The 17424-nt window shown below is 41.0% G+C and overlaps 1 long non-coding RNA gene across 1 annotated transcript; it reads left to right on the forward strand.

Annotated features, from left to right (window-relative positions):
* Positions 1-5722: 5722 nt before the first annotated feature.
* LOC148132862 (uncharacterized) lies at positions 5723-15601 on the forward strand. Its single transcript, XR_015746433.1, has 3 exons — positions 5723-6147; positions 11881-11933; positions 15446-15601. It is a non-coding gene; the product is annotated as an uncharacterized LOC148132862 (long non-coding RNA).
* The last annotated feature ends 1823 nt before the right edge of the window (positions 15602-17424 follow it).

The raw sequence follows: 17424 nt of genomic DNA on the forward strand, positions 1-17424 counted from the left end.
CTCCTTAAACTTCCCGCCGTCAGACGGACCAATTATAAAACAGTATTCAAGTAGTCAGTATGGACCAATCAATAGGCAGCATTGGCGGACCAATCATAATGCAGTATTACAAGTATGCAAATATATATAACAGTCTTGCTTAATGATCATGAGTGACTCACTTAGAGACCATGCAGAAATGGTGTCATGCATCCATCATAGTCTTCACTTAATCACATTGCACTCATGTCAGAAGCAATGAGGAACTGCCTGGTTGAAAGCATTGGCCAGTTACATCACCATTGTCCAGGGACACCCACTTGGGGACTCCTTTCATGTCCCTAATAGGAGCTGGAGCGAAGGAGGAGAGCCCCGTGGCAGCTTCACTTAATGACAGCAGGTGATTTGTTTAATAACCATGGTGGAAATGAGATAAGTCTGCCACAGTCACATGATGTCTCGCTTGAGAATTTCATTGCTTAGCAACAGAGTTATAGCTTCTAACTATGATCATTAAGCAAGGACTAACTGTACGTCTAGTAGTACGTTGTGTAGAATTGATAACTAATAAATTTGTTTATTAGTGATCTTCGTATATGCATTAGCCGCACTGTGTTCTAACAGTTTTCAAAGAGTGCCCTACATAAAATATATTACAATGGCCAAGACAGGGAGCAACCAGTTGAACTAAACTGGCTCAAAAAAGAGTCACAGATGGTAGCCTAGTTGTAATTGTGCAAATATGGCCCTTGCCACAGCTGCCACTTGCACACAATGACAGCTGAGGTTCAATGAACATATTCAGATCACGTATCTGATCTTTCAGGCGAAGTGCAGTTCTGCCCCAAACAAGCCACATCACAGTCCCCAGATCTGTTTAAGCCATTGAGTCCAATGCTCAGCATACCCCTGCAATCCAAATTAAAGAATACTTTCTAAATAACTGTCCAGGATCTGCTTGAATTCACCCAGGAAAAAGAAGCTTTCTGCATCTTTAAAGCTTTCTTTTGTGTGTGCAAGCATCAGTGAGCTTGCATGTTAATGGGTCCTTCTCTGGAAGATACTGACAAAAGTATATTATATAACAGGAGTTTTGACAATAATATGGCAAAATAGACTTGCAATCCCCAGATCACTATTATCTTTGTAAGTCATCTTTGGTTTGCCACATCATCACAACACATAAAGCAACTAAAACCCTCCAAGACATCTTAAGTAAATCAAAAGGCCAGTCACCCAAGAAGAAAAACAGGAATCATGTACAACTTATAGTGTAAGTAGGGACTATAAGAGCCACTGCATAGGATAGACAGGCAGAAGATTAGCAGAGTGTATCTATGAACACAAGCTAGCAGTCAGAAGACATGAAAAGTCCTTAATCTCCTAACACATGGACAGAGTTAACCATAGTTTCAACTGGGAAACTGTGAATATTGTACATTGACTACCATGCTGACGGTATCAAAAGTAAGCCACACAACCCGCAACTCAGCTTTAACCCTCAACCACAACCCTACCTCAACCGATCCACCATCACCCAAGACTAGGCATGCACGCCCCTAACTACCTCAATTCCAACTACTACTGGCCTTAAATGCAAACTACTCAATGCAAGAAGCCTCGTGAATAAAATACCTGAATTTTTCCTCCTACTAAATATGGCTAAATTCGACATTATATTTGTCTGTGAAACATGGCTCAATGCATCTCTCCCTGACTCCATTACCACAGTAAGGGACTATCATGTTTACCTATCAGATCGTGAAATTTGTAGAGGAGGTGGTGTTGCTATCTACTATAAAAAGTCCTTACATCTAAAAAATATCCAAGTTACCCAGGAGCTTGCTCTTCCTGAGACCATCATCTGTGAACTATCCTTAAATATCACAATTCGATTCTTACTATGTTACAGAGCACCTGATTATGACATCGAACATGTAAACAAGCTAAATACATTACTAACATGGGCTGCATCCTGCCCATACCCTTTTATCTTTCTTGGTGATTTCAATCTACCTCATATTGACTGGACCCTAAATGAATGTACAACTGAAATCATACACACAACCTTCTACAATGCTATTACAAATCTGGGACTGGAACAACTAGTAACCAACAACACTAGACTAAACAACTGCCTCGATCTCATCTTCTGCAATAGTTTGAATTTAATTTACGGAATACAAACTAAAGAACCCTTTTCCAGCAGTGACCACAATATGATTGACTTTTGTCTCAACATACGCCCACACAAAAATCACCACAATGATGTAATCCCCAATTGTAACTTCAAAAAGGCAACTATGATCTTATAGACAATGATCTCTCATCCCTTGATTGGCAATCTCTATTCACTGGATGCAATACTGCTGAAGACCATTACAACATATTTTTACTTGAAGTCAAAAGAGTCATCAAACTATATGTACCAACAACAACTCCCAAAACAAAACAAAAAAGCAGATTACCCATAACAATAAGGAAACTTCAATCCAAAAAGAGATCACTCTGGCGGAAAAACAAATCTGGTCACGTTGCCAATTTCAAAAGCCGATACAAAAATTTATGCCACCAGATAAAGACCGAATGCATCAATTATCACATTAAACAAGAGGAAAACCTTCTAAGCACCAATTCCACCTGTGCTTTTTACAATTTTGTAAACAACAAACTAAAAGACTCAAGGTCTATCCCACCCTTGATAGGACCTGATGGTAAAGACTGCAACGACGACACCACTAAAGCCAACATCTTTAACAAATTCTTCGGCTCAGTATTTGTAAACAGCAATGGATCATGCCCAGTATTTCCTAGCCGTACCACAGATAACAACAATGATCTAATACATATCAATTTTACAGAAGACAATGTTGAAAAAGCACTACGCAATCTAAAACCATCTCTATCTATTGGACCAGATGGAATATGTGCCTACTTCTTAAAAAAGCTATCCACTGCCATAGCCAAACCTCTAAGCATAATCTTTGAAAAATCTTTCAGGACCAGCTCCTTGCCTAACCTATGGTCACAAGCCACAGTCATCCCCATCTTCAAAAAGGGAGACCCAAGCCTAGTTGAAAATTACAGACCAATCTCCTTATGCTGCGTCACCTGTAAAGTCATGGAATCAATTATTAACCAATCCATCATCCTCCACTTAGAGACAAACAACCTACTCTCCAATAAACAATTTGGTTTCAAAAAAAAACTATCCTGTAATCTGCAACTCTTACACTGCAAAAAACATATGGACGACACAACTCGACCAGGGCAAAGCAATAGACGCAATCTACATAGACTTCTGTAAAGCCTTTGATTCAGTGGTACACGACAAACTACTCCTAAAAGTAAAATCCTATGGTATCTCTGGACAACTGAATAACTGGATAGAAGCATTCCTGGCAAACAGACAACAAATGGTCAAAATTGGGAGCGTCCTATCAAATTCTGTACCTGTCAATAGTGGTATCCCCCAAGGCAGTGTTCTAGGACCAACTCTCTTCATACTCTACATAAATGACCTCTGTGATCATATTAAGAGCAATTGCGTTCTTTTCGCTGATGATGTAAAGCTGTTCAATACCACAGACAATACTGCTACCCTACAAAAAGATCTTGACTATGTATCCGAATGGTCAAACAAATGGCAACTTCAAATCTCAACAAATAAATGCTCTGTCTTACATATTGGCAAAAAAAATCAGAAAATAAAATACAAGCTGAATAGTCAAGATCTTGTTGATGACCCAAGCTCTGTAAAGGACCTTGGAATACTCACCTCTAATGATCTAAGTGCTAGAGCCCACTGCAACTACATAGCCAAAAAGGCATTAAGAGTTGTTAACCTAATCCTACGTAGCTTTTTCTCTGGTAATATCACACTACTAACCAGAGCATACAAAACATTTGCTAGACCAATACTCGAATACAGTTCATCAGTCTGGAACCCACATTACGTATCTGATATTAGCACAATTGAGAAAGTCCAGAAATATTTCACAAGAAGAGTTCTCCACTCCTCTACTCGTTGTAGAATACCTTATGCCACCAGACTTGAAATTCTAGAACTAGAAAACCTTGAATTACGCCGTCTTCGGTCTGATTTAAGCATGGTATATAAAATCATACATTGCAATGTCCTACCTGTCAATGAATACTTCAGCTTCAACCATAACAACACAAGAGCACACAATAGATACAAACTCAAAGTTAACCGCACCAAACTTGATTGCAGGAAATACGACTTCAGCAATAGAGTGGTCAATGTCTGGAATACTCTACCCGACTCTGTAGTTTCTTCCCCAAACCCCAAAAACTTTAACCTTAGACTGTCTACTATTGACCTCACCCCTTTCCTAAGAGGTCTGTAGGGGGCGTGCATAAGCACACCAACGTGCCTACCGTCCCTGTCCTATTGTTTCTCTTATTCTTCTTTTATCTTTCTTATATGTACCCATTTCATGTATTCACAACTATGTATACACTTATACTTATTATCTTGTAAACAATTGGCAAATCAAATAAATAAATAAATAAATAAATAAATAAATGAATGAATGAATGAATGAATGAATAAATAAATAAATAAATAAATAAATAAATAAATAAATATCTTAGACCAAGCCAAATCCAAAAATGCTAGGCAGTTCCTGGAAGCTTGGCATTCAGTCAGATCAGCCATTAATCAATACATAGAGATCGGTGGTGGGATTCAATTTTTTTTACTACCAGTTCTGTGGGCATGGCTTGGTGGGTGTGACAGGGGATGGATACTGTAAAACCTCCAGTCAGAGGTAGTATTTGCCGGTTCTCTGAACTACTCAAAATTTCTGCTACTGGTTCTCCAGAACTGGTCAGAACCTGCTGAATACCACCTCTGATAAAGATGCTGTAAACCAAGAGTCCCCAACTGGGCATTGAGCCCTTTGGAATCGGACTGCAGAAATGCTTTGTGAGTATGCATGTGCATCCCTCCTTGTGCAAGCAGCAGGTAAACCTGGGCATGCATGCTCCATTTGGAGCTGTACCAATGCGTGCCCAGGTTTGCCCGCCATTTGCGTGGAACCATTGCCCCCCCCCCAAAGCTGGTCCACAAAGTTGGAACGGTTGGGGAACTCTGCTGTAAACCACATTTACACACCACTCAAAAGTGATACTAAAAAAAACAACAACTAAGAACAAAATAAAAAGACCAGCAGCCTACACCCAGATAAGCAGGGATTAACACCAGAAAAAACAATCAAGCAGAAAGCAATACTCTAACCAAGAAACTACCAAAGGGAAAGCCAAACAGCACCAACACTTGCAGGGTAAGCTACAGTATATAAACAGGGAGCAAATCCCAGTTCAATGGCACTGATTTTACCTAGTTAGGTAATGAAACATCTGCCAGCAAACATTCGACTTCAGGGAGAACCAAGGCCTCCACAATTCAACCCTGAGCTACATATACTGTATACTCTTCTATTAGAAATATATTTAATCTCTTACAAGAAGGATTAAAGGCTTTCCAAAATGCCTCCATTCATCTCATGTCCAAAATCAGTCATAGTAAACAAAGACTGCAATTTAATCAAGAAGTAAACTTGGGAAATCAGAGTTCTCAGAAAATTACAAATGGTTAACAGTTTTCCAGGAAAACATTCTATTTCAGGACTAAAGGAGAGGGGGAAAAACAGGTAATTAAAGGATTAAAATGTACACAATGTTTTAAATTCCACCAGGACAGATTTTAAATAGGAAAACCAATAGATAAAATATAAAACCTCCTGCCATTTTTAGCATTAAACAAATTACTGGCAATATTAGGCAGAATAAATGAAAGGTAGTTGAAAACATGAAACTATTTGTAGATTTGTGACTTACATAATAGTCTCTTGTCTATATTAATTGGTTGATTTCCTTAATTGTTTCAATTTGGAAAGATCAGTTGACTCTGCTAGATCATTACAAAAACTGCTACTAGCTTAATAGCTATACACAGGTGGATTTTTCATGTTCCTTTGTTGAAACGTGTCAAAATGCCTTTCTTTCAAGGATTCGATTTTCCCGCTGGGAGAGCTCTGGCACAAGGATACGGACAACTGCTTGAAAGCTGGATCTTTTTATTTTTCAGGAAGGCGGAAAACAACGAGAAGTCTGTGTTCCTGGGCTAGCTAGCTTCTTATGGTAAGTCCCTGGTTTTTTATACCCTTTTCTCCCTTTGTAAGTTGATTTTGTGTGAGTGTTTGTATTTGTGCCTAATGTTTCAAATCCTGTTTGAGTTTGTCTTTATTTCTGCTGGAGGGCAAACTCCGCGAGGTGCGGAAGGCAAACTCCGCGGGGTGGCCAGATTGTATTATTGGTTTTCTGTAATCTCTTTTAGCTTTAAGATAGTTTTTCATATTTGTTCTGTGGCAATCTCCTGTCTGTCCCTTTTGTAATTTATATTTTGTGTCGTTTGTCTGTTTGTTTTGCTTATTTGGTATGTCCTGTGTTTGTAAGGGTTTTCTAAATTATCTTTTGGTTTCCTTTTCCTATTTGTCTAGTTTTCTTAATTAATTAGGCTTTTGTCTATAGGGATTCTTTAATACTTTTTATTTGATTCCTTTTCCTATGTAAGTTTGTTTTCTGGCTGACCTGATGTTCCCCTTGGGCTTTTCCTGTTGTTGTTTTTTGTGACACTACTGCCTTTGTTAAATTCCCTTTCCACAAGCCTTCATTATTATTATTTTTTCTTTAGAGGGTGGTCTCTGATTGAGTGTCTGGGTATATTTGGTATTCGTGATCAATCTGGATCATCATCATGGCCGCCTGTCTCTCCTTCGATTTTCTCTTCTGAGAGGGATACAGGCCTTTAGGCAACTAAGGCAGGGTGGTATGCATTGACAGAGGCAACACATGAGGGATCCAAAGACACAAATAGTGACTATGGTTGTTATAAGGATTTTGAGCCAATGGAGATCTGGTATCCATGAGAAGAGCCATGAAAAGTCTAGGAATGATTGATCATGACCAATATTTTGAGCTAGCTCTTTCAGGTGGTGGATGTCCCTCTCTACGAGTCCTGAGGTTTCGTCTAGGTTGGAGCAACACATCCTGTGGAATGTTTCGCAGCCACAATTATGCTTCAAGAGGAGGAAGTCTATTGCTGCCCTATTCTCCAGGGTGGCTTCTCTGACCTCCCTCAGTTCTCTGTTAAGGGCATCCAGGGCATGGGAGGTCGGATTCAAGCCTTTTGCTAGGGTACAGGCTAGGCTATTCAAATTTCTAGAATTTCGCACTGCCAATCCAGGTACCCCCACTAGGGATATTGCCAATGAGACATATTCTGCTTTGGTGAGAAGGGAGACTTTGGAGTCACAGTCTGAGTCTAGGGTTTGGAAGGCTCTCCTGTGCCGTCTCTGTAAGGATGGCATAAGCATGGTTAACCTTCCCAAGGTGCAAGGGCCATTGGTGGCATTTGCAGGAAGGTATGAGTAGGCTTTTAAGTCACAAAGGAAAAACCACCCTGGTGGGAGCTTCAGGTAACTATATGAGAATGATATGGTCTCTGTGTAGTTGCATTTTAGTTCGGTGTTGCTAAGTCTGGTGCATTCTGTGACCCTTGGTGTGCTGCACCCAGTGACATTAAAGCATCTCTCAGAGGTGGTTACTGCAGCAATGTGTAGGGTGTACATGGTGTGGTCTTTGGTTTTTGTAGAGTGGCCCCAGCTAAAAATGCTTTCGTAGGAGTCAGGAAGGTTTCTAAATGTGGTGTAGTTAATGATGTTATGTGGTCTAGTTGCCACTCCCATTAGACATGTGGTTAAGATGTCCTTGACTGATTTCCCTCCTGCTAAGCAAAAGTTAGTGGTGTTGAGTATTTCCCTTGCTAAATATTCCCATACGTTTCCTTTCTCTGGGATAAGCTTTGGTTCCAGGAACACAGTTGCTTGTGTTACAAGTGTTACAATTGTTACAGATAATAATACATAGTATATATTGCATTTCATGTTTCCCATTGCTAGATTCCTTTTCTTCCCTCCCCCCCCCCTTTTTTTCTTTTTTTCTTTTGTACAATGTAAAAAGAAGGTAACAATAAAATGTAAAAAAAAGGTATAGGTCAAGTCTCAAAAATTACTAAAAGGTATGGCTCAAGTCTCTTCCTTGTTAAAAAAAAATACGAAGAAAAAAAAGGGGGAAAGAAAAAATGGAGAAGGTGAGAGAAAATTTTTTAAAAAATAGAGTTTTATAACTCAGCACCTGGGAGTCCAGTTTTGTGTAATTCAACGTTTGCACCTGGTTCCTCACAGTTGTGTGGTTCAATGGTGTTGAAGAATGCTGCAAGTGTCCATTGATCTGTGTCCAGATTTTTCTTGAGTTTGATGGGTGGGATTGATTGTGGTGGAGTTTGGCTATGGTCTATGACTGCTGGCTTTGCATGTGTCCAATGTATCCAAGAGTCTCGTTCTGCAACCTTTATGGTGGTGTGTGTAGTTAGTAAGACTTGGTAGGGTCCTTTCCACCTGGATTGTAGAGGGGAGGTTCTGGTGAAGAACTTGATCCACACCCAATCTCCTGGCTCATATGGATGCAGGGTTTCTTCCAGGGGTAAGGTCTGTGTCAGCGCACTCTGGGTCCAGAGGGTCTGTAGTCTCTTTTGCAGGGCTGTAAGATAAGAAGAGAGAACCCTATCCCCCCTATCTAAGCAAAGGGAATGAGGATCTAGGCCTTGTAGGGTATCGGGGGGGTGGCGGCCAACGTGACTCACATGCGTGTTAGACTCCTTGGTCCGTGTTTCACTTGGATAGTAACAAGTGTTGCTCCTTTAAGTAGTCCCACTTCTGATGCATCCCAGCCCCATAAGGAGGGTGGCAGGCTTTTAAAATCTTCATGAAGCCCTGTGTTGCTGGTTATCAGCATGATTGTCTTGTGTGTGCCTTTTCCTGGGATTTCCAATTGCAGCCCCTGTTTGCCACATGTTATGGTAGCTCCCATTTTACATAGGAGCTCCTTTCCTAGTAGGGATAGTGGGGACTGGGGGCAAATAGTGAAGGAATGGTCTAATATGAAAGGTCCTAGTTCTACTGTTACGTTGTGGGTAAATTCTACAGGGATTATTTCCCCCCACACACACACACTCCCATTAGGCTATCCCAAGTCCCTTCAGCCACTGAAGCTTTATATGATGGTTCAGTAATTAATGAGGAGGTGGCTCCAGTGTCAACTAAGCAATTGTATTTTTTTCCTCTTATAAGAATGGTGACAATGGGTTCCCCTTCAGGGCCGTTTTTTAGGGGGATAGCCAGCCCGTTAAAGGTAGCCATGAATTCAGTGTTTTCATTCTCATGTTCTAGTCAGGAAAGGGGCAGGTCATTTTCCCTTCTTTGCTCCCATTGAGGTCCATTGTTATGATTTATTTGAGGAAAAGGAACGCTGGGTGGAGCATGATGATTAAAGCTTTGTTGTTCAGCGTAATGGACTGGATTATTGCCTGGCTTCATGTTTCTAGGTGGTGGGTGATACCAGTTGCGGGAAAGGTGTTGCCTACATTGCCTGCTGAAATGCCCTTCCTGTCTGCACCTATAGCAATGCTGGCATTTGCCTTGCGGCCATCCTGCTTTATCACAATGCCAACATTTCCTTGAATTATAGCGGGTTTTACCTGATGTTTGTCTGGCATCATGTTGCATTACAGCAAACATTTTTAAGTCCTCATGTCTTTCTATCCTCCTTTTCCTATCTTTCTCTTCCTCTTTCAGTTTGTCTCTTTGATCATAGACAAAGTTAGCGATCCTGCGCAACTCTGCTATTTCTAAGGTTGGCCAGTTAGAGACAAAGCGGTGGAAATGCTCTTTGATATCCACGGTGGACTGGTCCACGAAGGCTGAAGCTAAAATCCTTTGGTCCTTCAGGCAGCTAAGGTCTAGATGGGCATATGCAATAGCTGCTTCTGACAGGCGGACCCAAAAGGCATCAGGGTTTGCCTTTTCTCTTTGTGTTGTTTTTTGAAATTCTGACCAGTTTAAAGGCTTTTTACCTATTTCCTCTAAAGCTTCTAGTAAGTTAGTTTTTGTTCTTGTGTATTCATCCCAGTGATTGGTATCATTGTAGTCCCAGTTAGGGCGATGTACTGGCCATGCAATGCGGGCTGGGGCTGCCTGTCCAGGGATAGTTGGCAGTTTAGCTATTTGGTCTGTTTTTTCAAATAGTTTTAATAGTTCATCTTTAGTTAGAAAGATTTGTAGCAGCTGGGTCATATCACCCCAGGATGGATTATGGCTGTCTATGATAGATTTCAGGGTTTGAATTACTGTTTAAGGATCAGCCCTGAAAGCTGGGGTATCCTTTTTCCAGATGACCAAATCAGAGGCAGAGAAAGGAGTGTGGGTAAAAACGTATTCTAATTGTCCCCTATTTCTGCCTGGCACTGGTTTGCTTAAAAGGGGAGTCATAATCTGTGCCTCAGTCTTTCCTTCCAGGGAATGGGTTTTAGGTTTTTCCTGATCTTTTCCCTCGGTCAGGCCTTTGGTTCTAGCCATTTCAGCCCAGCAGTACCAATAGGGTATTTGGCTGGGTTTAATGTGTGTTTTAAGTGCTTTCAGGGTTTTATAATCTAAAGTACCACTATCAGGCCAAATTTGTCTACCCATGTCATCCCGCAATAAAGCCCACTTTTTACAAATTCTTTTTGCTTCTTTTTTATGCATTCCAGTCAGGACAGGCACTTGCCTTTCAACCCAAGCCTCAAGTAATTTATCCAAGGGGGTCTCTTCCATTGCCCTCGAGCTACAACTTCCCATGTTCCCTGCTTGATGTGAGGATTACTTTGGTTTAGCCGGGCTACAGCCGTCAGTTTTCAGACAAAAAAGGTCTGGAAAGGACTCCAGTTTCCCTGCACACGGAGTACGGGCCCCTTTCTTTTAGGGAAACTCAGCCGTCAGTTTTAAGACACCCCCCCCCTAAAAAACGGGGATCTCGGAGGACCGTCTGCCCCCTAGCAGCACCGGTACGGGCCCCTCCCTACACTCAGCCATCAGTTTTCAGATCTCCCTTAAAGGTGGGGATCTGGAATGACCTTTTCTGCTTTTTTTTTTTTTTTTAGACAAACTATTTCCAATTTTGTTTGCAAGCAGCCAGTACGGGCCCCTTCTAAATTCACAGGGCTTTGCTTGCGGGATGCACCAGGACTATTTTTCCTCTGCTTTTTATTTATTTCCTAACACCAGTTCCTTTTGCAGCCCGCTTGGTTTTTCTTATGTCCTTCAGAAGGACTCACACTCCGTGATCAACCCTTGCGTTCCCAAATCCAGCCGGTCATGGCTTGTGTTTGAGCTAGCAGCTGGCTGGGGTGTGGCTGGCAATCACGGACGAGGTGAGGTCCTGCTGTTTCCGCAGAGAAAACCCACAATCACATACCTGGTCCACTCACGCTTCCACTCCCCTCACTAGTAAGATTATAAATTTGAAGCGGTACTCACCTGCTTTCAAGCAGCTGTTGAGCGGAAAAGCCCAAGGACTCCCTTTACTACCCTATACCTTCCGGGCTGGGTCCGTGGATGTTGTCCCTGGACAAAGAAGGTCCATGCCGGCTGGGTTTGGATCCGTGGGCCCGGTCCGGTGGCAGGGTTGGCTGGAAAACCTTCATGGTCACCAATTGTTGAAAGGTGTCAAAATGCCTTTCTTTCAAGGATTCTGTCCCTGGACAAAGGGATGTCCCTGGACAAAGGATGTTGTCCCTGGACAAAGAAGGTCCATGCCGGCTGGGTTTGGATCCGTGGGCCCGGTCCGGTGGCAGGGTTGGCTGGAAAACCTTCATGGTCACCAATTGTTGAAAGGTGTCAAAATGCCTTTCTTTCAAGGATTCTATTTTCCCACTGGGAGAGCTCCGGCGCAAGGATATGGACAACTGCTTGAAAGCTGGATCTTTTTATTTTTCAGGAAGGCAGAGAACAGCAAGAAGTCTGCGTTCCTGGGCTAGCTAGCTTCTTATGGTAAGTCCCTGGTTTTTTATGCCCTTTTCTCCCTTTGTAAGTTGTTTTTGTGTGAGTGTTTGTATTTGTGCCTAATGTTTCAAATCCTGTTTGAGTTTGTCTTTATTTCTTTATTTCTTTATTTCTGTCGGGGTGCGGAAGGCAAACTCCGCGGGGTGGCCAGATTGTATTATTGGTTTTCTGTAATCTCTTTTAGCTTTAAGATAGTTTTTCATATTTGTTCTGTGGCAATCTCCTGTCTGTCCCTTTTGTAATTTATATTTTGTGTCTTTTGTCTGTTTGTTTTGCTTATTTGGTATGTCCTGTGTTTGTAAGGGTTTTCTAAATTATGTTTTGTTTCCTTTTCCTATTTTTCTAGTTTTCTTAATTACTTAGGCTTTTGTCTATAGGGATTCTTTAATACTTTTTATTTGATTCCTTTTCCTATGTAAGTTTGTTTTCTGGCTGACCTGATGTTCTTCCTGGTTGTTGTGGGGTTTTTTTTGGTGACACTACTGCCTTCGTGAAATTCCCTTTCCACACCTTCTTTGCTCATCTTTCATATAGACTGGGCTTCAATCTTTGAAATTTGCAACCAGCAGAAAAATACTTTGCTGGCTCCAATAGGCTTTATTCCTCACCAAATAAATACACCAAGCAAATCCATCTGAAATTGGTGTGATTAATGCTTGAATGGCATGCATAAAGCTTCTGGGTGGATAGTGATTAGTCTTTTCCCACAAAATCAATAGATTTTGTGATATCATAAAGGCTAATACATGTTCCTCCATGATTTCATCACAGATACCAAACAATCCCAGAAAAATATACTTTTGTAAGGGGGAAAAAATCCCACTGAATTAGAGATAGTGCTGCATTCACATCCACATACACTTTACCTTCTAATCCAAAGCATTGCATAGCCCTATTACTCCAGAAGACCATCTCAGGAGATTATTTTTAATTTTTGCACATTTCAGTTACTGGCAAGGGTTCCTAAAAAGGAAAAGAAAAAACCAAATGCCAGCCGAAGAGGTTCAAAACACTCTGAGTGAAATATTGTCAGTTCTTGGAACCAGCTACCTCTTTTCACCACCAATCCCATCTGTCCAAGCGGCATTATGAATCCCAACTGAGCATCCAAGCCCCGCCTATAAAATAAGATCAGATGTTTCGCCTCGCATCTTTTGGTGAGCATTCTAATAGATGCTGGCATTGTTTACCCATGCAGATATCATATAATTGGAAGAGAGGGAAATATCACTCCAGAATGATACGAAATAGGGAGGGGCAGATAAGCAAAAATCTGGTCTGTTTTATTCCATGTTGGAAAGGCACCTTTACAGTCTATGGCAGTTTTAAAATTATTTGTTTTAAGTAAGATCCTTTAAAAGCCCACATCTGTTTAGGACTATACGTAGTCCCTAATAAAATCGAGCTTTCTAAAAAGAAAAAGAGAAGCACTGAATAAGCAACATAAGTGTGGGAGAAGCCAAACAAATGGGGAGGCATCTGATGGAAGGAAAAAAAGAGCAGATGCTTTTCTTCATATCTAAATTAAAAAGAGTTTTTGAACCAACAGAAATTGATACTAATATAAAATTGGCTGCCCCATCTGGTGATCCCTACCTGCCATATATACAATGCCGGCAAATGATGCTTCTTTATTTACAATGCATAGGGCAAACGAAGAACTGTTCAATGAAAATCTGACCATCAGTTGACAGTTGGACTTTTTTTGGACATTGGTTTAGCAGTGTTCTAGAAGAGCAATAAACTCCTGCTCAAAAGGAAACTGTTCTATATCAGCATACTCCAAATGCTGAATACTGATTGGTCCACACGGACCGCGACCCGATTGGTCAACTGAATGGCCGTGATTGGTGCACTAAGAATCAACCACGATTGGCCAAGCCGATCGTGGGAGATTCAAAGCCCTGTCATTGGCCGCCGAGCCGCGAGCAATCCCTATATGAAGGGCTGCCCAAGATCTTGTACAGGTCTTAACACTGAAATAAAGAGCTGAATGTACACTTTGGTCTCGCGTCTCTGTGGGAACCGATCTACCCGATCTAACAGAAACCAATGCAAGTTTAGTGCTATTTCAGAAAAGTTCCAAGTCTGTGTTCAGACTGATAAGTATAGGGCAAGTTTCTTCACAGAGCCGCAGAGACCTAGATTGTTCCTGCTTTCACCACGTTGGTTAGCTGCTATTCAAGCCTTGGGCAGCTCAGAGTACGGACTGGGACAACAGGAGAATCCAGTAAGAAAGAATCATAATCTCTAACTGCCAAGAATAGAAAGACTTTGGAAAGATGGTACCCAAGGACTGGAAAGCTGAGATGTGCCCATACCAATCTAAAGTGGCAAATGGATGCCAAGCTGATTGCACATCATGTTGTTAAGCCATAATATGTTTGTATGTTTTTGGTTTAGCGTGATGTAAACTCATTCCAAAAAAAAAAAGGATAGCTTACAAATGGCAACAAATGGATCTGCACATCACATAAACCAAACCCTAACCAATCAACCACATTTTGATTTCCAGTTATAGGTGAACCAGGCCTCTAGAAGTCCAGAGATGCGTTAGCTCTTAGCCTTACCTCACTTGCACTATTCACAGCACAAAGATCTCCCAGTCACATCATTCTTTGCACTGTGTCCATGACACTATCTTCATCACATCCCCTCCTGTGAAGCCATTGTAACTATTTCAGTAGTATTGATTCCTTATTCCAACCCATCCAAAGATAGCTTCCAAGTTGGAAAAAAGATTGCTGGAGAATGTCCCTCCTTATTGGATATGTATGTGTGTGCATGTGTGTGTTTAACCATATTCAAACTGCTAGCTGGTGGCACTTAATTTTTTTTAAATGTAAATATATAAATATCCAATCTTCTTCCTGGATTTGCTGTCACAAATCCATTCTACAATATTACTAAAATCCATAGATATTGTACATCAATGGTCAGCAGATGTAAATTGAGCTGATTATGCAGGACTGATGTGGGAGTCCAGATATAATGTTTTTATGTATACCAGTCCAGTTTAGTGAACACTGGCAAATCTTAGGGACGCTGTTCTTAATCTCCTTTATTTTTATTATACTGAAGTCAAATGGCAGCATGTGTATAGGCGAGTAGTATATGGATATGGATGGGTTCGTCGGTAAAGAACCTGGTTTGTCTGCAGATCTTCGATTTAGTTTTCCTTTCCTTTAGAAAAATAGAAATCTGATGATTGGGAAATCAGGTTGCTTGCCTGAAACCCTGCAGAGCAACGAGCAACAAACTGGGTTGGTATGAGGTAGCTTCTTATATGAATAAACAAATTTCCTTTAAACATGAAAATCTATAGACTCTAAAAAAATTGCAGACATCTGTGAAGTTCATTCTTCCCCCACTCCCTCTTTTTAGAATACAGTTCAAACCTGAAGAATAATATCTGTGTGGTCACTGTTTTCATTTAACATTCAGTGATTTCCCCTCCTGGTTTCCTCCCTTCCTCAACCCCCTCTCTCCCCCACACACAGCCTTGTGTGATGAAGTCATCGCAAACCAGAGCTTCCCACTGCCTGATACCGGCTAAAACAGGATGATGTATCAGAAAACAGTCCTATTGAAAAAGAAACATCTACATGCAGCAAATGTGGATAAAAAGTGCAAGCTGGCCACAGATAGATTATAACACCACCATTTCATTCCATTAAAATCAATTCTATAAGTTTCGCTTGAATTTCAGTTATTTTTGTGTTGTTTGAGCCCGAGAAGGAAAATATTACGCAGCTGTTACTTATAACTATGCTGAACAATAGCAAGGTATTAAGCTTAGCACCCATTCCCAGCACTAATCTTTTCCTACTTCCCAACTCCTGAGACTTTGCCCTCCAAAGTGAAAGCACTATGGCACTTTGCCAACATACCTCACTCCCCTACCGGCTACCCTCATTGCTTTCTGGGTGCTGCAGAAGTGAGTTGGTCACATTTCCATCTAGTGGCTGGTTGGTTGGTTCGCTGTTTAAGAAATTTTCTTTTCTGTCGTCAGGAAAAATGATGAGAAAATAACAAGGATTAGGTTAGCTACCACTTCTAGTGCCCTCTCAAGCTGGATGGGGAACATGGTTGCTCAGGGAGCTAAAGATGAGAACATTCAAAAAAGAGGAGCACAAAAAGGCTCTTGTAGGTTTGGATGGCAAAGACCCATGGAAAGAGTTTTTGTTAAGTTCAGGCTTAAGCTTTGGAAAGCTGAGCCTGAAGTTCAGTTTACTCTGGGAGAAACTCTTATGGATACGTCCAGGTTCTAGGATATCACAGGTAGCAAGTAGACCAGGGCTGTCAAATTCCCGGCCTTCAGGCCGGATGCGTCACACACTGGCCACGCCCATGCCCAGTTTAGCAAAGGGGAAAAAAGGCCCAATATGTCATGTGACACCGTCGTGACGGTGTGGGTTTGACACCCCTGAAGTAGAGAAGCAACATTTGATGTGGGTAGTACTAGAACTAGCTTCAGGTAGTGGTTAAAGCAGGGGTGTCCAACCTTGGCAACTTTAAGACTTGTGGACTTCAACTCCCAGAATTCCTCAGCCAGCTTTGCTGGCTGAGGAATTCTGGGAGTTGAAGTCCACAAGTCTTAAAGTTGCCAAGGTTGGACACCCCTGGGTTAAAGCATCAAGCAAAAAATAATAATCAGGAGTTTGGGACTTCTCGTCCAGCCTTAAGCACAAAATCAGTTGGGTAATCTTGAGCCAGTCACTCTCTTAGCTCGAAGGAAGAAGGAACTGATAAACCACTTTCAAAATATGTTACCAAGAGAAATGCAGGGAGCAAACATCAGGAGTCAAAACTGTTTGAAGGCCACCTTTCTAGTGGGACTTTATTACAGACACATCACTCACTTTCCAAGAAACTTCCTTCCTTCACTCTCAGTGAACAGGAAGCTCATTATTTGCAGTTAGAATAATATTTTAAAAAATATGCAAGGATGTTATATCACTATTAGAACAAAAATGAACAGCAGAAATTCCCTTAGAAACAAATTTAAAAAAAAAACATTTCCCACAAATCAAAACAATCTAATCCCAGCAAAGTTCATAGCAGAAAACAGGCAAAACTTTGCCATATATCTTAAATTACTCTTTAAACCATTTTTAAAAATCTCATTCTTCCTATTGCAAAACAATCCAGAACCACGCCCCGATTTATCTTTCATTTCAAGCTTCAGGTCAATCCATAAAATGTAGTAATCCATTCAGCCTACTCCCATTTTTGTTCCTATGGAATTCATCTATCTTATCTTTAACACTCACAGGAAGGTAATTCATTATTTATTACATTTATATTCTATCTTTCTTTTAAGGCAGTCATGGGGGAAGAAAAGGATGAAGTTTTGTTTTTTTTAACATGTAATCATACCCTGTTAGATTTTGCCACTTAGTGGCAAGATAGAGAACTTCCTTCCTACTTTGTCTAAGTATGCCCATCTTTATAGTTGTACAATTACTTCAGCAGCTTG

Source organism: Notechis scutatus, chromosome 1 (assembly GCF_049901735.1).
Source record: "Notechis scutatus isolate UNSWTSFEM ecotype Mainland chromosome 1, rNotScu1.2, whole genome shotgun sequence".
NCBI lineage: Eukaryota > Metazoa > Chordata > Lepidosauria > Squamata > Elapidae > Notechis > Notechis scutatus.